Genomic DNA, 23,485 nt, shown 5'->3' with positions numbered 1-23,485 from the left:
CACTGACCATTTCGAATCCCACCGTACTGTCTCCGCTATGCAATCTGGTTTCCAAGCTGGTCATGGGTGCACCTCAGACATGCTCAAGGTCCTGAACGATATCATAACCGCCATGGATAAAAGACAGTACTGTGCAGCCGTCTTCATCGACCTGTCCAAGGCTTTCGACTCTGTCAACCACCGTATTCTTAACTTGTTCACAACTGTCCTACCTGGTTAAATAAAGGTGAAATACAAAATAAATAAACTAACTAACTAACTAACTAAAAGGAGATTATGATGGCTAACTGTGAAGAGTATTCTTCCTTTGTAGTCAACTGCCACTTAGACGCAACTTCTCTGGTTTTAAATGGCCGCAATATGAGTCAGAAACATAATTATAGTGTCAAAATGAACTATAAAGTGTAAATAGGAAAATGTTTGTCAGTCTTGTCCAAAACAGAGTATTGTAAGTGAGTTCATCACAACATACTGGGGTTTGGGTATGGATTAAACAGCTTGTGAACATATTAGGACAAAACTTGTTTACATTTTTGTTTGTTTTGGTGTTCAGCATGGTTTTCTTCGTCTTTTTTCACACACAAAAATGTTTCTTGAGGCAAGTCGGAGTTCGGTAGTCGAAGTCTACACCTTTTTCATCAGTGATTGGTCAACAGTACTAATATTTTTTTTGTAGAATATGAAAGCACAGACATTCACTTCAACTAGACGAGTTCTGCTTCGGAGCTAGCTGAACCTATGTCTGTGGGTGCCATTACTAGCTGAGTTCTGCTAGGAGCTAGCTGAACCTATGTATGTGGGTGCCATGACTAGCTGAGTTCTGCTTCGGAGCTAGCTGAACCTATGTCTGTGGGTGCCATTACTAGCTGAGTTCTGCTAGGAGCTAGCTGAACCTATGTATGTGGGTGCCATTACTAGCCAAGTTCTGCTAGGAGCTAGCTGAACCTATGTGGGTGCCATTACTAGCTGAGTTCTGCTAGGAGCTAGCTGAACCTATGTATGTGGGTGCCATTACTAGTTGAGTTCTGCTAGGAGCTAGCTGAACCTATGTGTGTGCCATTACTAGCTGAGTTCTGCTAGGAGCTAGCTGAACCTATGTGGGTGGGTGCCATTACTAGTTGAGTTCTGCTAGGAGCTAGCTGAACCTATGTGGGTGCCATTACTAGCTGAGTTCTGCTAGGAGCTAGCTGAACCTATGTGGGTGCCATTACTAGCTGAGTTCTGATAGGAGCTAGCTGAACCTATGTGGGTGCCATTACTAGCTGAGTTCTGCTAGGAGCTAGCTGAACCTATGTGGGTGCCATTACTAGCTGAGTTCTGCTAGGAGCTAGCTGAACCTATGTATGTGGGTGCCATTACTAGTTGAGTTCTGCTAGGAACTAGCTGAACCTATGTGTGTGCCATTACTAGCTGAGTTCTGCTAGGAGCTAGCTGAACCTATGTGGGTGGGTGCCATTACTAGTTGAGTTCTGCTAGGAGCTAGCTGAACCTATGTGGGTGCCATTACTAGCTGAGTTCTGCTAGGAGCTAGCTGAACCTATGTATGTGGGTGCCATTACTAGTTGAGTTCTGCTAGGAACTAGCTGAACCTATGTGTGTGCCATTACTAGCTGAGTTCTGCTAGGAGCTAGCTGAACCTATGTGGGTGCCATTACTAGCTGAGTTCTGCTAGGAGCTAGCTGAACCTATGTGGGTGCCATTACTAGCTGAGTTCTGCTAGGAGCTAGCTGAACCTATGTATGTGGGTGCCATTACTAGTTGAGTTCTGCTAGGAGCTAGCTGAACCTATGTGGGTGCCATTACTAGCTGAGTTCTGCTAGGAGCTAGCTGAACCTATGTGGGTGCCATTACTAGCTGAGTTCTGCTAGGAGCTAGCTGAACCTATGTGGGTGGGTGCCATTACTAGCTGAGTTCTGCTAGGAGCTAGCTGAACCTATGTGGGTGCCATTACTAGCTGAGTTCTGCTAGGAGCTAGCTGAACCTATGTGGGTGCCATTACTAGCTGAGTTCTGCTAGGAGCTAGCTGAACCTATGTGGGTGCCATTACTAGCTGAGTTCTGCTAGGAGCTAGCTGAACCTATGTATGTGGGTGCCATTACTAGCTGAGTTCTGCTAGGAGCTAGCTGAACCTATGTATGTGGGTGCCATTACTAGCTGAGTTCTGCTAGGAGCTAGCTGAACCTATGTCTGTGGGTGCCATTACTAGCCAAGTTCTGCTAGGAGCTAGCTGAACCTATGTATGTGGGTGCCATTACTAGCTGAGTTCTGCTAGGAGCTAGCTGAACCTATGTGGGTGGGTGCCATTACTAGCTGAGTTCTGCTAGGAGCTAGCTGAACCTATGTATATGGGTGCCATTACTAGCTGAGTTCTGCTAGGAGCTAGCTGAACCTATGTGGGTGCCATTACTAGCTGAGTTCTGCTAGGAGCTAGCTGAACCTATGTATGTGGGTGCCATTACTAGCTGAGTTCTGCTAGGAGCTAGCTGAACCTATGTGGGTGCCATTACTTACATGCCCACTTTTCCAAATGATACCCAGTTGCCCAGAGACAACACGTTGTGGTCCAACCCCAGCTGCCATGCTCAGCAAATAGGAGTGAAAATGAGCTTCCATAAAGTTGGGGCAAACTATCAATGCATTTCAACAATATTGCCAGACGGCCAGGAATGATTACATCCGACACGTTCATTCGACACGGTCACCTCTGCTGCTTGTCAACCGTGAAAGCACTGGTGTTGGTGAATACATTAGCTAAGTAGATAGCTGGTACTAGCTAGTTAGCTTGTGAGCTACATTTATCATCTAGTTTGGATTTACATTTGGTTGGTTGTTAACTAAAGTGAATTAGTTTATAAATACACTTTTCACAGTGTGAGAGTACTAGCTGATAAATACACTTTCACAGTGTGAGAGTACTAGCTGATAAATACACTTTCACAGTGTGAGAGTACTAGCTGATAAATACACTTTCACAGTGTGAGAGGACTAGCTGATAAATACACTTTCACAGTGTGAGAGTACTAGTTGATAAATACACTTTCACAGTGTGAGAGTACTAGCTGATAAATACACTTTCACCGTGTTAGAGTACTAGCTGATAAATACACTTTCACAGTGTGAGAGTACTAGCTGATAAATACCCTTTCACAGTGTTAGAGTACTAGCTGATAAATACACTTTCACGGTGTTAGAGTACTAGCTGATAAATACCCTTTCACAGTGTTAGAGTACTAGTTGATAAATACACTTTCACAGTGTGAGAGTACTAGCTGATAAATACACTTTCACAGTGTGAGAGTACTAGCTGATAAATACCCTTTCACAGTGTTAGAGTACTAGCTGATAAATACACTTTCACAGTGTGAGAGTACTAGCTGATAAATACACTTTCACAGTGTGAGAGTACTAGTTGATAAATACACTTTCACAGTGTGAGAGTACTAGCTGATAAATACACTTTCACAGTGTGAGAGTACTATCTGATAAATACACTTTCACAGTGTGAGAGTACTAGTTGATAAATACACTTTCACAGTGTGAGAGTACTAGCTGATAAATACACTTTCACAGTGTGAGAGTACTAGCTGATAAATACACATTCACAGTGTGAGAGTACTAGCTGATAAATACACTTTCCCAGTGTGAGAGTACTAGCTGATGAATACACTTTCACAGTGTGAGAGTACTAGTTTGTAAATACACTTTCACAGTGTGAGAGTACTAGTTGATAAATAGACTTTCACAGTGTGAGAGTACTAGCTGATAAATACACTTTCACAGTGTTAGAGTACTAGTTGATAAATAAACTTTCACAGTGTTAGAGTACTAGTTGATAAACACACTTTCACAGTGTGAGAGTACTAGTTGATAAATACACTTTCACAGTGTGAGAGTACTAGCTGATAAATACACTTTCACAGTGTGAGAGTACTAGCTGATAAATACACTTTCACAGTGTGAGAGTACTAGCTGATAAATACACTTTCACAGTGTGAGAGTACTAGCTGATAAACACACTTTCACAGTGTGAGAGTACTAGCTGATAAACACACTTTCACAGTGTGAGAGTACTAGCTGATAAACACACTTTCACAGTGTGAGAGTACTAGCTGATAAATACACTTTCACAGTGTGAGAGTACTAGCTGATAAATACACTTTCACAGTGTGAGAGTACTAGCTGATAAATACACTTTCACAGTGTAAGTCCGGACTCACTGAGCATCCTCCCTCCGGCTCTCCTCTGGTTCTGCTCTGCCTTTTAAAACACTCTCCTCTACTCCAGCTTTCTTTCTTTCTCCGCTCAAGGACCACCATCCAACCCTCTACCCCCCCCAAACCATTATTATCTCACATTTCAGCCAGTCTAAAATGATGCTGGAACCATCCTTTAACCCTTTCACACGTACCATCACACGGGTGTGATCGTTCTACAGTGGTCCCTGAAGCGTACGATCACACCCGTGTGATTAGAACACTCATTTAGAACGCTCGTTTAGAACGGCCAGTTTCGAATGACGCAACAATCAGCGTTTGAGCTGGCCACACTTTTTTCAGAAACTATTTACACAAACACAGTCCTTACAAAGTTATGTCCAGAATGTGAGCAGTTTATTTTTGGATTCAATGTTCAGATATTCACAGAAGAATATATAGCATAACACAATCATCCTAACCGGAAAAATGTAGGCTACATTTGTCCTAGCGCTGAGGAAAGATTGACCCAACAGAAGCAGTCATATTTTCTAACTCTCGGCTGACATAAACTACAATATGAATTAGCTAATAGCAATTACTATGTATAATTAATCACATCACGGGTGAGCACACCATTGATCGAAATAATTATGTAAAGCACTTTTTAGAAATCGAAAGTAATCCGACGATTAGTTTCAGCGCGCAGCCATGGATTTTTTTCCTCACAGAAACCGAAGATAATAAAAGACGAGATGAGTTTGGTCTGTTTATAGTATGCATGTTGAAGGGGTGTGTCGTCTACCGTCGTTCACATCCCACCATTCATTTCCGGAAGTCCTCAAAAAACGAGTGAACTCTTACTCACCTCATTTTGTTATAACATCTTTGGTCAAACAGACGATTACGTGAACCCAGAATGCATTGAATGTCAACAAACATGACTACACAGCTGGAATTAGCTTAGCTCATCATAATCAGTACAACCTTCAAAAAAGTATTTTACACACAATATGTGCCCATTACAATCTGTGCAAGAATCGGAATGCATGATTTGTCACCTAGATTTGAAAACATGTGAATAAAACCGTAAATACACAAATAATTGCCACACAAAACATTTTCTGATAGTGATTTATTGATACAAGTGGCGCGTGCCGGCAGTCAACCATGTACCCTCTCACTCTAAACCATTCAGTGTTGTTGTTTATGTATGTAGCTAGTGAGATGAGCTGAAGCATTAGCAATGTCTTTCAAAAGGAGACAAACAAATGTGGAAATTCTGGAGATTTTTAAAAATTCTGACAATGAGTCTGAGTATGAAAGTCAGGAATCAGATTCTGACAGTGAGGAGCTGCCCCCCAACCTTGTAGCCATTGAGAACCCTGAATCTGAATTTCCCTTGTCCACTGACAAAGTCCCAGTTCCCTTTGAAGATGCTGGTGGTGATGGAGGCAGACCAACAGTGGATGAAGTACAGGAGTTCTGTGGTAGCTGGAAGGCCACCAGTCATTTCACCCCTCCTGGCCCTGCTGTTTCACCCCTCCTGGCCCTGCTGTTTCACCCCTCCTGGCCCTGCTGTTTCACCCCTCCTGGCCCAGGTGTTTGCTTTGATGAGTCCCAGTCTGGAGTGCAACGCCCCTTGCCATTTCCAACTGAGGCAGAGTGCTTCAAGTTGTTTCTGACAGAGGAGCTGGTGGGAGACATAGTAGAGACCAATCGCTATGCCTTGGAGCTACAGGATAAGAGAGAGCCAGGAGTGGGGGACAACCACAATTAGTGAAATGTATACATTCCTGGTGACAGTAAAGACTGCTTTCTAGTTCTGCTGCTATGACTGCATTTCATCAACGCTACTACCATCCTAAATGACCCGTTATACAAAATAAGAAATGTTAACAGCTGGCAGTAAAGTGGCATGACAAACGAGACGTCCATGTCCTCTCCACTGTCCATACAGCAACCATGTCGGCCACAGGGAAGGTGGACCACCTGACGGGAGAGAGAAACAAACCAGACAGAGAAACATGAAACCAGACTGCGTGCTTGACTATTACCTCAAAATGGGGGCAGTGGATGATAAACAGCTTTGTGGAATGCACTCAGAAAACGACCAAGTGGTATAAGATATTTTTCAATTTTTCCAGGGTAGCGTCAAAATACAACATGCCAATAGTTCTGACGCATTTAGCATTGTTTTACAGAACTAATAGAATAATGTAACTAGCTACATAAGCACGATTGAATATAACACCATAAAAGGTGAGTAACATGAGTAACGTTACCTCGCGTGTCCGCGGTTATAAGGAATATATACAAATATATTATGCTCCATTCACACAGTGAGCTATAGTAGAAACGGTATAACACGACACAATAACGTAATTAGGCACTTACTTTGATAGAAACGCAGTCTTGATTTGAAGATGGGTGTCTGGAGTGACGCCTGTAGCACTGAGACGCTGTGCCACTTGGGAGTCATAAGGCCAGGGTAGCTTCAAAATACAACACATGCTAATACTTCCCTGACGCAATTAGCATTGTTTTCCAGAGCTAATAGGAGAATGTAGCTAGCTACCTAAGCATTGAGTATAACACCATAAATGTTATGAAATGAGTAACGTTACATCGCGTGTCCGCGGTTATAAGGAATATACACAAAAACATGATGCTACAGTAGAAACGACATAACACGACATGCAGAAACTATTATAACGTAATAAGGCACTTTGATAGAAACGCACTCATTTCCAAAGGTATTATTGGTAACGAAAACAACGTTGATTTCGATGCAGGCGACAGGTGGAATAATATGAACACGTGTATGCAGGACGGCAGATGAGTAAATGTCCTGCACAAACAATTGAGAAGTGTTTGGGGAATTTTGTCCGGGTCAGAAATGTCAAAAAAATTAATTGGTCCGCAAAAGTAAAAATGACTACTTTTATGTGAATGAATGAGGCGGAACACACCTCATTTCAAACTGTTATTAGAAAATAAAAAACTTGTTAGAAATAATTTAAAATTGACAAATAAAAACAGGCTGCGTGCTTTTGTTTGAGGGCAGCGCGGATGAAATGTACTGTTACATAACAATCACATTCTGGAATGGAGAGAACGTTCTAATATCACGTGCATAAAAAAACTCACGCTGGGGCGACCGTTAGAGATATTTGGAACTCACGCATGAAAGGGTTAACTCTTTATCTCCTTACTTCCTTATATCTTTACATCCTTACCCATCCCTGAAGTATTGAAACCCTCCCTTATATCCTTACCCTTCCCTGGATAGCACGGTGTATCAGTGACCGTAGACATTCGCCCAGAGTGGGGCTGGGAGGGAGCAGGCTTTGTGAGAGCTACTGAGAAGGATGGGTGGAGGGGGAGAAGGATGGGGAGAAGGCGGGGGAAGAAAAGAAGGAGGGTGTACCGGGGTAGTTACATCCAGTCCATTAATATGAACTACATCCTTCTCTCTCTCTCTCTCTCTCTCTCTCTCTCTCAATTCAATTCAATTCAAGGGGCTTTATTGGCATGGGAAACATGTGTTAACATTGCCAAAGCAAGTGAGGTAGGTAATATACAAAAGTCAAATAAACAATAAAAATGAACAGTAAACATTACACATACAGAAGTTTCAAAACAATAAAGACATTACAAATGTCATATTATATATATGCAGTGTTGTAACAATGTACAAATGGTTAAAGCACACAAGTTAAAATAAATAAACATAAATATGGGTTGTATTTACAGTGGTGTTTGTTCTTCACTGGTTGCCCTTTTCTTGTGGCAACAGGTCACAAATCTTGCTGCTGTGATGGCACACTGTGGAATTTCACCCAGTAGATATGGGAGTTTATCAAAATTGGATTTGTTTTCGAATTCTTTGTGGATCTGTGTAATCTGAGGGAAATATGTCTCTCTAATATGGTCATACATTGGGCAGGAGGTTAGGAAGTGCAGCTCAGTTTCCACCTCATTTTGTGGGCAGTGTGCACATAGCCTGTCTTCTCTTGAGAGCCATGTCTGCCTACGGCGGCCTTTCTCAATAGCAAGGCTATGCTCACTGAGTCTGTACATAGTCAAAGCTTTCCTTAAGTTTGAGTCAGTCACAGTGGTCAGGTATTCTGCCACTGTGTACTCTCTGTTTAGGGCCAAATAGCATTCTAGTTTGCTCTGTTTTTTTGTTAATTCTTTCCAATGTGTCAAGTAATTATCTTTTTGTTTTCTCATGATTTGGTTGGGTCTAATTGTGCTGTTGTCCTGGGGCTCTGTGGGGTGTGTTTGTGTTTGTGAACAGAGCCCTAGGACCAGCTTGCTTAGGGGACTCTTCTCCAGGTTCATCTCTCTGTAGGTGATGGCTTTGTTATGGAAGGTTTGGGAATCGCTTCCTTTTAGGTGGTTGTAGAATTTAACGGCTCTTTTCTGGATTTTGATAATTAGTGGGTATCGGCCTAATTCTGCTCTGCATGCATTATTTGGTGTTCTACGTTGTACACGGAGGATATTTTTGCAGAATTCTGCATGCAGAGTCTCAATTTGGTGTTTGTCCCATTTTGTGAAATCTTGGTTGGTGAGCGGACCCCAGACCTCACAACCATAAAGGGCAATGGGCTCTATGACTGATTCAAGTATTTTTAGCCAGATCCTAATTGGTATGTTGAAATTTATGTTCCTTTTGATGGCATAGAATGCCCTTCTTGCCTTGTCTCTCAGATCGTTCACAGCTTTGTGGAAGTTACCTGTGGTGCTGATGTTTAGGCCGAGGTATGTATAGTTTTTTGTGTGCTCTAGGGCAACGGTGTCTAGATGGAATTTGTGGTCCTGGTGACTGGACCTTTTTTGGAACACCATTATTTTGGTCTTACTGAGATTTACTGTCAGGGCCCAGGTCTGACAGAATCTGTGCAGAAGATCTAGGTGCTGCTGTAGGCCCTCCTTGGTTGGTGACAGAAGCACCAGATCATCAGCAAACAGTAGACATTTGACTTCGGATTCTAGTAGGGTGAGACCGGGTGCTGCAGACTGTTCTAGTGCCCGCGCCAATTCGTTGATATATATGTTGAAGAGGGTGGGGCTTAAGCTGCATCCCTGTCTCACCCCACGACCCTGTGTGAAGAAATGTGTGTGTTTTTTGCCAATTTTAACCGCACACTTGTTGTTTGTGTACATGGATTTTATAATGTCGTATGTTTTACCCCCAACACCACTTTCCATCAATTTGTATAGCAGACCCTCATGCCAAATTGAGTCGAAGGCTTTTTTTGAAATCAACAAAGCATGAGAAGACTTTGCCTTTGTTTTGGTTTGTTTGGTTGTCAATTAGGGTGTGTAGGGTGAATACATGGTCTGTTGTACGGTAATTTGGTAAAAAGCCAATTTGACATTTGCTCAGTACATTGTTTTCATTGAGGAAATGTACGAGTCTGCTGTTAATGATAATGCAGAGTATTTTCCCAAGGTTACTGTTGACGCATATTCCACGGTAGTTATTGGGGTCAAATTTGTCTCCACTTTTGTGGATTGGGGTGATCAGTCCTTGGTTCCAAATATTGGGGAAGATGCCAGAGCTAAGGACGATGTTAAAGAGTTTTAGTATAGCCAATTGGAATTTGTTGTCTGTATATTTGATCATTTCATTAAGGATACCATCAACACCACAGGCCTTTTTGGGTTTGAGGGTTTTTATTTTGTCCTGTAACTCATTCAAGGTAATTGGAGAATCCAATGGGTTCTGGTAGTCTTTAATAGTTGATTCTAGGATTTGTATTTGATCATGTATATGTTTTTGTTCTTTATTCTTTGTTATAGAGCCAAAAAGATTGGAGAAGTGGTTTACCCATACATCTCCATTTTGGATAGATAATTCTTCGTGTTGTTGTTTGTTTAGTGTTTTCCAATTTTCCCAGAATTGGTTAGAGTCTATGGAGTCTTCAATTACATTGAGCTGATTTCTGACGTGCTGTTCCTTCTTTTTCCGTAGTGTATTTCTGTATTGTTTTAGTGATTCACCATAGTGAAGGCGTAGACTCAGGTTTTCCGGGTCTCTATGTTTTTGGTTGGACAGGTTCCTCAATTTATTTCTTAGATTTTTGCATTCTTTATCAAACCATTTGTCATTGTTGTTCATTTTCTTCGGTTTTCTATTTGAGATTTTTAGATTTGATAGGGAAGCTGAGAGGTCAAATATACTGTTAAGATTTTCTACTGCCAAGTTTACACCTTCACTATTGCAGTGGAACATTTTACCCAGGAAGTTGTCTAAAAGGGATTGAATTTGCTGTTGCCTAATTGTTTTTTGGTAGGTTTCCAAACTGCATTCCTTCCATCTATAGCATTTCTTAATGTTACTCAGTTCCTTTGGCTTTGATGCCTCATGATTGAGTATTGCTCTGTTCAAGTAGACTGTGATTTTGCTGTGGTCTGATAGGGGTGTCAGTGGGCTGACTGTGAATGCTCTGAGAGACTCTGGGTTGAGGTCAGTGATAAAGTAGTCTACAGTGCTACTGCCAAGAGATGAGCTATAGGTGAACCTACCATAGGAGTCCCCTCGAAGCCTACCATTGACTATGTACATACCCAGCGCTCTCTCTCTCTCTCTCGCTCTCTCGCTCTCTCTCTCTCTCTCTCTCTCTCTCTCTCTCTCGCTCTCTCTCTCTCTCTCTCTCTCTCTCTCTCTCTCTCTCTCTCTCTCTCTCTCTCTCTCTCTCTCTCTCTCTCTCTCTCTCTCTCTCTCTCTCTCTCTCTCTCTCTCTCTCTCTCTCTCTCTCTCTCTCTCTCTCTCTCTCTCTCTCTCTCTCTCTCTCTCTCTCTCTCTCTCTCTCTCTCTCTCTCTCTCTCTCTCTCTCTCTCTCGCTCGTCTGTGGGGTTATATGATGAAGAGGTCTGGTCTGACCCGCTTGGGGTGGGGGTATCTTTATCAAGGGAGAGCTTCTCCTGCTGGGCTAATTCTTTGATTAGGTGAAAGTCCAGCTGAAACTGTTTGGGGTTGCCCTGTACCAATACTGTTCCAGACTTATATAGATTTATGTTAGCTGACTCAGAGTCCTCGTTGTCAAGTATCCTGAGTTTCCACCCCTCGTTAACCCCCCCTCTCTTAACAGAGGGGTAGTGTGCTAATATAGCACTGTGCCATGCCAGGGGATGGTTTGTGTGGAAGATAAGGTTGCTGATGTTCCCATTTTTGTAATAGTCAGCAAAAAGTGTCTCTTGATTTTCCATAAGGAGCTTCATTTTGTGCTCTTTTCTTGCCTTATCATTCTTTACACTCACAGGGTACTGTATTTTAATTACCTCTGAACAGCAGGAGGGAGCTTCTAAGGCCTCTCCATTTGGTTGGGGTAGACTATTCGACTCTCCTGCCATTGTTGGGCTAATGGTCTTTGACACCTCTCACTTGACACGTCAGTGCTAGTTGAAGCTGTATCAAGTCAGTTACAGTTGAATACAGTTGAAGCTGTATCTCTCTCAGTTCCACAAAAAATCCAAGTTTAACTAACTCTAAATCTATATTTTTTAAAGAAAATGCTGAAAAATGCAGGAGCTCATCTGATCATCTGATCATGACCTCTCTCTCTCTCTCTCTCCTTGTTAGCTAGCTAGCTTCTTTCAGGAGAGTCCCTAGCAACTGCCTAGCAACAGGTAAACAACTTAGCTAGCTAAGAAAATTGTATAATTTTACTTTTTTCGAAAGCCTTTCTTCTTTGTTTGCTGCTTGTTTGGTCTCCTAATCAGTCTTGCAGTTTTCTTTTGCTTTTTTTCGATATACTTTCCTCTAAAAACCATGAAAAATTCAATATTTTTAGGAGCTCATCTTTTCAGCTGTTGCTGCTTAATTTCTCTCTCTCGCTCTCTCTCTCTCTCTCTCTCTCTCTCTCTCTCTCTCTCTCTCTCTCTCTCTCTCTCTCTCTCTCTCAATTCAATTTCAATTCAAGGGGCTTTATTGGCATGGGAAACATGTGTTAACATTGCCAAAGCAAGTGAGGTAGGTAATATACAAAAGTCAAATAAATCTCTCTCTCTCTCTCTCTCTCTCTCTCTCTCTCTCTCTCTCTCTCTCTCTCTCTCTCTCGCTCTCTCGCTCTCTCTCTCTCTCTCTCTCTCTCTCTCTCTCTCTCTCTCTCTCTCTCTCTCTCTCTCTCTCTCTCTCTCTCTCTCTCTCTCTCTCGCTCTCTCTCGCTCTCTCTCTCTCTCTCTCTCTCTCTCTCTCTCTCTCTCTCTCTCTCTCTCTCTCTCTCTCTCTCTCTCTCTCTCTCTCTCTCTCTCTCTCTCTCTCTCTCTCTCGCTCTCTCTCTCTCTCTCTCTCTCTCTCGCTCTCTCTCTCTCTCTCTCGCTCTCTCTCTCTCTCTCTCTCTCTCTCTCTCTCTCTCTCTCTCTCTCTCTCTCTCTCTCTCTCTCTCTCTCTCTCTCTCTCTCTCTCTCTCTCTCTCTCTCTCTCTCTCTCTCTCTCTCTCTCTCTCTCTCTCTCTCTCTCTCTCTCGCTCTCTCAGTCTCTAATAAGGAAACATTGGAGAGTAGCTCTTTATTGGGGGATGAGGAGGTGGGGGTTGACACGGCTTCTTGCCTCCTTAATCTCTTGTCTCGCCTCTCCAGCCCCCGCCGGTGCCCCCCACCTCCCCACCGGTGGCCACATGCTGCTGCTGGAGCCAAGAGGATGCCCCCCGCAGAGAATGTTACTCAGTGTGGTGTCATGGCGGGCCCTCTGCTCCATGCCGTGGTGCCTGATAACTCTAAGTACAGACTGTCACAGGAAGCTCTCCTTCTTTCCTACACCCATCTCAGCTTTTAAAGTGCCTCACATTCAGCACTGCTCTAAAACGTTGTGCCTTTGTGAGGGGGCTGATAATGGAGACATTAGCTGAATGGTAATGTGTTCTCTCCTTGCTTGGCCCAGGCCGTGCCTCTACTCTGGGATGGGGGGAAGAGGAGGTCCATGTTTCCTGAAGCCCGGGCCATGGCTCTACTCTGTGATGGGAGGAAGAGGAGGTCCATGTTTCCTGAAGCCCGGGCCATGGCTCTACTCTGTGATGGGAGGAAGAGGAGGTCCATGTTTCCTGAAGCCCGGGCCATGCCTCTACTCTGTGATGGGAGGAAGAGGAGGTCCATGTTTCCTGAAGCCCGGGCCATGGCTCTACTCTGTGATGGGAGGAAGAGGAGGTCCATGTTTCCTGAAGCCCAGGCCGTGCCTCTACTTTGTGATGGGAGGAAGAGGAGGTCCATGTTTCCTGAAGCCCAGGCCGTGCCTCTACTCTGTGATGGGAGGAAGAGGAGGTCCATGTTTCCTGAAGCCCAGGCCCAGGCCGTGCCTCTACTCTGTGATGGGAGGAAGAGGAAGTCCATGTTTCCTGAAGACCAAGCCCAGGCCGTTCCTCTACTCTGTCTGTTACCGTCTGCTACTGTCTGTTACTACCACTACCGTCTGTTACTGTCTGTTACTACTGTTACTGGCGGTTACTGCTGCTACTGTCTGTTACTACTGCTACTGTCTGTTACTGTCTGTCACTACTGCTACTGTCTGTTACTACTGCTAATGTCTGTTACTACTGCTACTGTCTGTTACTACTGCTACTGGATGTTACTACTGTTACTGTCTGTTACTACTGCTACTGTCTGTTACAACTGTTACTGTCTATTACTAATGTTACCGTCTGTTACTACTGTTACTGTATGTTACTACTGTTACCGTCTGTTGCTGCCTGTTACTAATGTTACTGTATGTTACTGTCTGTTACCACAGGTACTGCCTGTTACTGTCTGTTACTGTATGTTACTGTCTGTTACTACTGCTACTGTCTGTTACTAATGTTACTGTATGTTACTGTCTGTTACTGTATGTTACTGTCTGTTACTACTGCTACTGTCTGTTACTGCCTGTTACTGTCTGTTACTGTATGTTACTGTCTGTTACTGTCTGTTACTGTATGTTGCTGTATGTTACTGTCGGCTACTACTGCTACTGTCTGTTCGTACTGCTACTGTCTGTTACTACAGTTACTGTCTGTTACTACAGTTACTGTCTGTTACTACTGCTACACTATGTTACGACTGCTACTGTCTGTTACTATGGTTACCGTCTGTTACTGTTTGTTACTGTCTGTTGCTACTGCTACAGTCGGTTACCACCGCTACCGTCTGTTACCTCTGTCACTGTATGTTACTACTGTTACTGTCTGTTGCTGTCTGTTACTACTGTTACTGTCTATTACTACCGTTGCCATCTGTTACTGCTGTCACTGTATGTTACTACTGTTACTGTCTGTTGCTGTCTGTTGCTACTGCTACTGTATATTACTGTCTGTTACCACTGTTACTGTATGTTGCTGTATGTTAATACTGTCACTGTATGTTACTACTGTTACTGTAGGTTACCACAGTTACTGTCTGTTGCTGTCTGTTACCACTGTTACTTTATGTTACTGTCTGTTACTACTGTTGCTGTCTGTCACTAATGTTACTGTTTGTTACTGTCTGTTACTACCGTTACCGTCTTTTACTGTCTGTTACTGTCTGTTACCACTGCTACTGTCTGTTGCTAATGTTACTGTCTGTTACTACTGCTACTGTCTGTTGCCACTGTTACTGTCCGTCAATGTCTGTTGCTGTCTGTTGCTGTCTGTTACTACTGTTACTGTCTGTTACTGTCTGTTACTACTGCTACTCTCTGTTACTGTCTGTTACTATTGTTACTGTCTGTTACTGTCTGTTACTACTGCTACTGTCTGTTGCTGTCTGTTACTACTGCTGCTGTCTGTTACTGTCTGTTACTACTGCTGCTGTCTGTTGCTGTCTGTTACTACTGTTACTGTGTGCTACTGTCTGTTACTACTGCTACTGTCTGTTACTGTCTGCTACTGTCTGTTATGCTATGTTACTGTCTGTTGCTGTCTGTTACTACTGCTACTGTCTGTTACTATTGTTACTGTCTGTTACTACTGCTACTGTCTCTTACTGCTGCCACTGTCTGTTACTGCTGCTACTGTCTGTTACTACTGTTACTGTCTGTTACTACTGCTACTGTATGTTACTACTGCTACTGTCTGTTGCCACCGTTACTGTCTGTTGCTGTCTGTTGCTGTCTGTCACTACTGTTACTGTCTGTTACTGTCTGTTACTACTGCTACTCTCTGTTACTGTATGTTACTACTGCTGATGTCTGTTGCTGTCTGTTACTACTGTTACTGTCTGCTACTGTCTGTTACTACTGCTACTGTCTGTTACTGTCTGCTACTGTCTGTTATGCTATGTTACTGTCTGTTGCTGTCTGTTACTACTGCTACTGTCTGTTACTACTGTTACTGTCTGGTACTACTGCTACTGTCTGTTACTGCTGCTACTGTCTGTTACTACTGTTACTGTCTGTTACTACTGCTACTGTCTGTTACTGCTGCTACTGTCTGTTACTACTGTTACTGTCTGTTACTATGCTACTATGCTAATGCTACTGTTGCCACTGCTGCTGTCTGTTGCTGTCTGTTACTACCGTTACTGTCTGTTACTGTCTGCTACTGCCCGGTGCTGTCTGTTACCGCCTGGTACAGTGTTATTGGCTGTTACTGTCTGTTGCCGTCTGTCGCCGGGTTACTGTCTGTTGCGGCCTGTTGCGGTATGTTGCTGTCTGTTACTGTTGGCTACTGCTGCTACTGCCTGTTGCTGTCTGCCACTGTCTGTTATGGTCTGTTGCCACCGATACTGTCTGTTACTGTCTGTTGTCGGCTGCCGCTGTCTGTTGCTGCTGTCTGTTACTGTGTTACTGCCTGTTGCTACTGCTGCTGTCTGTTACTGTATGTCGCTGTATGTCACCATCTGTCGCTGTCTGTTACTGTCTGTTACCGTCTGTCGCCGCCAGTCACTGTCCGCTACCATCTGTTGCTGTCTGTTACCGTGCTACCATATGTCACCGTCTGTTGTCATTGGTTGCCGTCTGTCACTGTCTGTTACTGTCCGTTGCTGTCTGTTACGGTGGTACTGTCTGTTACTGTCTGTTGCTACTGCTTCTGTCGGCTACTGTCTGTTATCGTATGTTGCCACCGCCGCCGTCTGTTGCTGTATGTTACCGTCTGTTTCTGTCTGTTGCCGGGTTACAGGCCGCTAATGGTACCGTCTGTTGCTGTATGTTACGGTGTTACTGTCTGTTACCGTATGTTGCCACTGCCGGCGTCTGTTGCTGTCGGTTACCGCCCGTCCCTGTCTGTTACCGTGTTACTGTCTGCTGCTAGTGTTACCGTCTGTTGCTGTCTGCTACTGTGCTACTGTCTGTTGCTACTGCTACTGCCTGTTACTGTCTGTAGCCCCATTATTATGGTCTGAACAGATCTGAACAGCGTTACGTGATATTTGTAGTGCCAAACCAATCTAATACTTCCTGTAGAAGCCACAGCACTTAACCCAAACCAATCGAATACTTCCTGTAGAAGCCACAGCACTTAACCCAAACCAATCTAATACTTCCTGTAGAAGCCACAGCACTTAACCCAAACCAATCGAATACTTCCTGTAGAAGCCACAGCACTTAACCCAAACCGATCTAATACTTCCTGTAGAAGCCACAGCACTTAACCCTAACCGATCTAATACTTCCTGTAGAAGCCACAGCACTTAACCCAAACCAATCTAATACTTCCTGTAGAAGACACAGCACTTAACCCAAACCAATCTAATACTTCCTGTAGAAGCCACAGCACTTAACCCAAACCAATATAATACTTCCTGTAGAAGACACAGCACTTAACCCAAACCAATCTAATACTTCCTGTAGAAGCCACAGCACTTAACCCAAACCAATATAATACTTCCTGTAGAAGACACAGCACTTAACCCAAACCAATATAATACTTCCTGTAGAAGACACAGCACTTAACCCAAACCAATATAATACTTCCTGTAGAAGACACAGCACTTAACCCAAACCAATCTAATACTTCCTGTAGAAGCCACAGCACTTAACCCAAACCAATATAATACTTCCTGTAGAAGACACAGCACTTAACCCAAACCAATCTAATACTTCCTGTAGAAGCCACAGCACTTAACCCAAACCAATATAATACTTCCTGTAGAAGACACAGCACTTAACCCAAACCAATATAATACTTCCTGTAGAAGACACAGCACTTAACCCAAACCAATATAATACTTCCTGTAGAAGACACAGCACTTAACCCAAACCAATCTAATACTTCCTGTAGAAGCCACAGCACTTAACCCAAACCAATATAATACTTCCTGTAGAAGACACAGCACTTAACCCAAACCAATCTAATACTCCCTGTAGAAGACACAGCACTTAACCCAAACCGATCTAATACTTCCTGTAGAAGCCACAACACTTAACCCAAACCGATCTAATACTTCCTGTAGAAGCCACAGCACTTACGGTTTTCTTCGTCCTCCTCGTCTGAGGAGGAGTAGGAGATATCGGACCAATACGCAGCGTGGTGAGTATTCATCTTTTATTAAAATACTTTCAATAAAGAACAAAACAATAAACTGACAAAATAAACGAAGACGCAACAGTCCCGAAATAGTGAACACTAAAACACAGGAACACACGAACAGGAACAATCACCCACAACCCACAATAGAAAACAGGCTACCTAAATATGGCTCCCAATCAGAGACAACGACTAACACCTGCCTCTGATTGAGAACCATAGCAGGCCAAACACATAGAAATAGACAAACTAGACATACAACATAGAATGCCCACTCAGATCACACTCTGACCAAACAAAACATATAAACATACAAAGCAAACTATGGTCAGGGCGTGACAAGTATATAAATATTGTGTTAGCTTGGCTTCCAACACATCCCCATAAAACGTGTGGAAACAACACGGTTAAAAGACTTCGATCTAAAATATTGAAGAAACCATGAAGCTCTTTTGAAACATGAATATCCTGTGTAAGAAGTCTCAATGATATTTTCCCAAATTCTTCTGTTTTCAAAAATAAAGTTCATACCTTTGCGATCAGAGTTCAACCCTGTCTTCTAAAACATCTTCAGGAAAGACAACATAACATCCCTGATTGACTTAGCAACCGTCTCGGATGCTTGAACGTGTCTGGGTGGCTTGGCAGGGGCTCCCTCCATCTCTCTTTGTCTATTTTCCTCTTTTGCTATTTTTCTCTCTCTCTCTTTATTTTATCTCTCCCCCTTTGTGTCTGTCTGTCTGTCTGTCTGTCTGTCTGTCTGTCTGTCTGTCTGTCTGTCTGTCTGTCTGTCTGTCTGTCTGTCTGTCTGTCTGTCTGTCTGTCTGTCTGTCTGTCTGTCTGTCTGTCTGTCTGTCTGTCTGTCTGTCTGTCTGTCTGTCTGTCTGTCTGTCTGTCTGTCTGTGGGACTGCCATTAGTGAGGTGTTGCCTAGACGTTAGACACTCACTGACATGCTGCTGCTGTTGTTGTGTTGCTAAACAGTGTAGGTTTCATTTGTATTTGCAGTAAAGGGAAACTATTTGGGGTGAGGAGAGAGCGAGGGAAGGAGGGCCGGGGTGGGATACGGTGGAGGTGTTGAAGGATGGAGGGAGGGAGGGGGTAGGAGAAGGTGGAGATATAGAAGGATGGAGGGAGGGAGGTAGGGGGTGGGAGAAGGCGGAGGTGAAGAAGGATGGAGGGAGGGAGGGGGTGAGAGAAGGTGGAGGTGAAGAAGGATGGAGGGAGGGAGGGGGTGAGAGAAGGTGGAGGTGTAGAAGGATGGAGGGTGGGAGGGAGGGGGTAGGAGAAGGTGGAGATATAGAAGGATGGAGGGTGGGATGGAGGGAGGGAGGGAGAGGGTGGGAGAAGGTGAAGGTGTAGAAGGATGGAGGGGGTGGGAGACGGATGGAGGGATGGAGGGAGGGGGTAGGAGAAGGTGGAGATATAGAAGGATGGAGGGGGTGGGAGAAGGTGGAGGTGAAGAAGGATGTAGGGAGGGAGGGGGTGAGAGAAGGTGGAGGTGTAGAAGGATGTAGGGTATGGTTGAGAGAAGGTGTAGGTGTAGAAGGATGGAGGGAGGGAGGGAGGGAGGGGGAAGGAGAAGGTGGAGATATAGAAGGATGGAGGCTGGGACGGAGGGAGGTAGGGGGTGGGAGAAGGTGGAGGTGAAGAAGGATGGAGGGAGGGGTTGAGAGAAGGTGTAGGTGTAGAAGGATGTAGGGTGGGGTTGAGAGAAGGTGTAGGTGTAGAAGGATGGAGGGAGGGAGGGAGGGGGAAGGAGAAGGTGGAGATATAGAAGGATGGAGGGAGGGAGGGAGGGGTTAGGAGAAGGTGGAGATATCGAATGATGGAGGGTGGGATAGAGGGAGGGAGGGAGAGGGTGGGAGAAGGTGGAGATATAGAAGGATGGAGGGGGTGGGAGAAGGATGGAGGGATGGGGTAGGAGAAGGTGGAGATATAGAAGGATGGAGCGTGGGAGGGAGGGGGTAGGAGAATGTGGAGATATAGAAGGATGGAGGGTGGGATGGAGGGAGGGATGGTAGGGGGTGGGAGAAGACGGAGGTGAAGAAGGATGGAGGGAGGGAGGGAGGGGGTATGAGAAGATGGAGATATAGAAGGATGGAGGATGGGATGGAGGGAGGGAGGGAGGGGGGGAGGGGGTGGGAGAAGGTGGTGAAGAAGGATGGAGGGAGGGAGGGGGTATGAGAAGATGGAGATATAGAAGGATGGAGGATGGGATGGAGGGAGGGAGGGAGGGGGGGAGGGGGGAGGAGAAGGTGGAGGTGAAGAAGGATGGAGGGAGGGAGGGGTTGAGAGAAGGTGGAGATATAGAAGGACGGGGGTTGGGAGGGAGGGAGGTAGGGGTTGGGAGAAGGTGGATGTGAAGAAGGATGGAGGAAGGGAGGGGGTAGGAGAAGGTGGAGATATAGAAGGATGGAGGGAGGGAGGGGGTAGGAGAAGGTGGAGATATAGAAGGATGGAGGGTGGGAGGGAGGGAGTGGGAGAAGGTGGAGGTGTAGAAGGATGGGGGGAGGGAGTGAGGGAGGGAGGGAGGTAGGGGGTGGGAGAAGGTGGAGATGAAGAAGGATGGAGGGAGGGAGGGGGTAGGAGAAGGTGGAGATATAGAAGGATGTAGGAATATCTCCCTATATCTCCACCTTCTCCCACCCCCTACCTCCCTCCCAACCCCCATCCTTCTATATCTCCATCTTCTCCTACCCCCTCCCTAACTCCATCCTTCTTCATCTCCACCTTCTCCCACCCACTACCTCCCTCCCTCCCTCCATCCTTCTTCACCTCCACCTTCTCCCAATCCGTCCCTCCCCCCATCCCACCATCCAACCTTCTATATCTCCACATTCTCCTACCCCCTCCCTTCCTCCATCCTTCTTCACCTCCACCTTCTCCCACCCCTACCTCCCTCCCTCCCACCTTCCATCCCTCTATATCTCCACCTCTTCCCACCCCCTCCCTCCCTCACTCGCTCCCTCCATCCTTCCTCCCAGCCTCCATTTTTCTATATCTCCACCTTCTCCTACCCCCTCCCTCCCTCCATCCTTCTTCACATCCACCTTCTCCCACCCCCTACCCCCCTCCCTCCCTCCATCCCACCCTCCATCCTTCTATATCTCCACCTTCTCCTACTCCCTAGGAGGGGTGCGTCACTTGAGTGGGTTGAGTTACTGACGTGATCTTCCTGTCTGGGTTGGCGCCCCCCTTGGTTTGTGCTGTGGTGGAGATCTTTGTGGGCTATACTCGGCCTTGTCTCAGAATGGTAAGTTGGTGGTTGAAGATATCCCTCTAGTGGTGTGGGGGCTGTGCTTTGGCAAAGTGGGTGGGGTTATATCCTTCCTGTTTGGCCCTGTCCGATGGTATCATCGGATGGGGCCACAGTGTCTTCTGACCCCTCCTGTCTCAGCCTCCAGTATTTATGCTGCAGTAGTTTATGTGTCAGGGGGCTAGGGTCAGTTGGTTATATCTGGAGTACTTCTCCTGTCTTATCCGGTGTCCTGTGTGAATTTAAGTATGCTCTCTCTAATTCTCTCCTTCTCTCTTTCTTTCTCTCTCTCGGAGGACCTGAGCCCTAGGACAATGCGTCAGGACTACCGGGCATGATGACTCCTTGCTGTCCCCAGTCCACCTGGCCTTGCTGCTGTTCCAGTTTCAACTATTCTGCCTGCGGCTATGGAACCCTGACCTGTCCACCGGACGTGCTACCTGTCCCAGACCTGCTGTTTTCAACTCTCTAGAGACCGCAGGAGCGGTAGAGAAACTCTTAATGATCGGCTATGAAAAGCCAACTGACATTTACTCCTGATTATTATTTGACCATGCTGGTCATTTATTACCCTCATTACTGGCTCTTTGGGGACAATGGCGTTTATGTTACACACACACATCTACTACTACTACTGCTCCTGCTACCTCTCTATACACACACACACACACACACACACACACACACACACACACACACACACACACACACACACACACACACACACACACACACACACACACACACACACACACACACACACACACACACACACACACACACACACACACACACACACACACACACACACACACACACACACATACACACAGTACCTCAGAAACGGAACCAGTTGCTCGTCCACTGTCACGTCAGGCCCTAGGTTGTAGAGGGCTGGCAGCCGCGCCTTCCAATGGTCCCAGACCTCTCGTAAGGCTGCGGGTTTGTCCATCATGGCGAGTCTCGCGGGTCTCGACTGGCGATCGTTGAATTGCAGCAGCCTCGAGTACTTGTGAAAGACTTTGAGCGCCATGGTGGCTCGGAACACGGTCCTGCCGCTCTCCGCGTCCCACAGGCTGGCCGCGGCCTCGCCTCGGGACCTGTAGACGCCTGCTAGGCTGTGGGGCCCGGAGTCTCGTCCGGCCCAGCGTGGCAGATCACACAGGCCCTGTGGCGGCCATAAGCCACGGGGGACCATTTGATTTTGCCGTTTTTCGACAGCAACGTCTCTCTTTGGGCTCGAGCTGAGGCAATCTCTTCCTCGTGTTCGTCCTCTTGTTCATCCTCTTGTTCGTCCTCGGGGGCTTCCTCCGGGTCTTCCTCCAAAGAGCGCGAAGACGCCTGGTCGGCCTCGCGCTCGGGGTTATATTCCTCCCCGTCTTCGTCTTCCGAAACCTCTTACTCCTCCTCCTCCTCGGAATCAGAGTAGTCTTCTTGGTCGACGCTGGAGAAGATCTGTTCTAGAACCTGCGCAGCGGTGAAACGCACGGCCATGGCGGCTTGGGTCCACTGATCGGGTCCACTGAGCAGCGGGGAAGAGCACACGGCACGGGGATAACGATGACTTTGTGTGCCGCTGACAATATTAGTATCCTCTCTACGGCCAGCTTACACGGGAAACGTCGTGAATCGACGAGGCGCGTGTTCGCCCCTGTTGCGCCGCTGGATGTTTGTAGCCGTGTGCAGTCCACCCGTGCACCACTGGGTTGTCCTCTTGCACACACAGCTGGGCATGTCTGGACGTATGTAGCCCTGGCTGGGTCACTCTGACCCCGAGCACAGCGGGGGAGCCCCCACATCACACAGTACACACAATAGCATACACCTCCCTAGTGGCTGGCTGGGTCACTCTGACCCCGAGCACAGCGGGGGAGCCCCCACCTCACACAGTACACACAATAGCATACACCTCCCTAGTGGCTGGCTGGGTCACTCTGACCCCGAGCACAGCGGGGGAGCCCCCACCTCACACAGTACACACAATAGCATACACCTCCCTAGTGGCTGGCTGGGTCACTCTGACCCCGAGCACAGCGGGGGAGCCCCCACCTCACACAGTACACACAATAGCATACACCTCCCTAGTGGCTGGCTGGGTCACTCTGACCCCGAGCACAGCGGGGGAGCCCCAACCTCACACAGTACACACAATAGCATACACCTCCCTAGTGGCTGGCTGGGTCACTCTGACCCCGAGCACAGAGGAGGAGCCCCCACTTCACACAGTACACACAATAGCATACACCTCCCTAGTGGCTGGCTGGGTCACTCTGACCCAGAGCACAGAGGGGGAGCCCCCACCTCACACAGTACACACAATAGCATACACCTCCCTAGTGGCTGGCTGGGTCACTCTGACCCAGAGCACAGAGGGGGAGCCACACACAACCTCGCCACTCACAGACTCTCTACACACACAGTACACACAATAGCATACACCTTCCTAGTGGCTGGCTGGGGCACTCTGACCCCGAGCACAGATGAGGAGCCCCCACTTCACACAGTACACACAATAACATACACCTCGCTAGTGGCTGGCTGGGTCACGCTGACCCCCAGCACAAAGCACAGAGGGGGAGCACTCCAAACACAGGGCATGGG

General features: G+C 46.2%; 1 long non-coding RNA gene across 1 annotated transcript; it reads right to left on the bottom strand.

Moving 5' to 3' along the window:
• Positions 1–6,025: 6,025 nt before the first annotated feature.
• Positions 6,026–7,462, bottom strand: LOC139583236 (uncharacterized). The gene is made up of 2 exons (XR_011676515.1): positions 6,591–7,462; positions 6,026–6,185 (listed from the first exon to the last, which is right to left on the bottom strand). It is a non-coding gene; the product is annotated as an uncharacterized lncRNA (long non-coding RNA).
• Positions 7,463–23,485: the final 16,023 nt, after the last annotated feature.

This window comes from Salvelinus alpinus, chromosome 8 (genome assembly GCF_045679555.1).
Source record: "Salvelinus alpinus chromosome 8, SLU_Salpinus.1, whole genome shotgun sequence".
Lineage (NCBI taxonomy): Eukaryota > Metazoa > Chordata > Actinopteri > Salmoniformes > Salmonidae > Salvelinus > Salvelinus alpinus.
The sequence above is the reverse complement of the archived record's forward strand: the minus strand, read 5'-3'. Positions and strand labels throughout refer to the sequence as shown.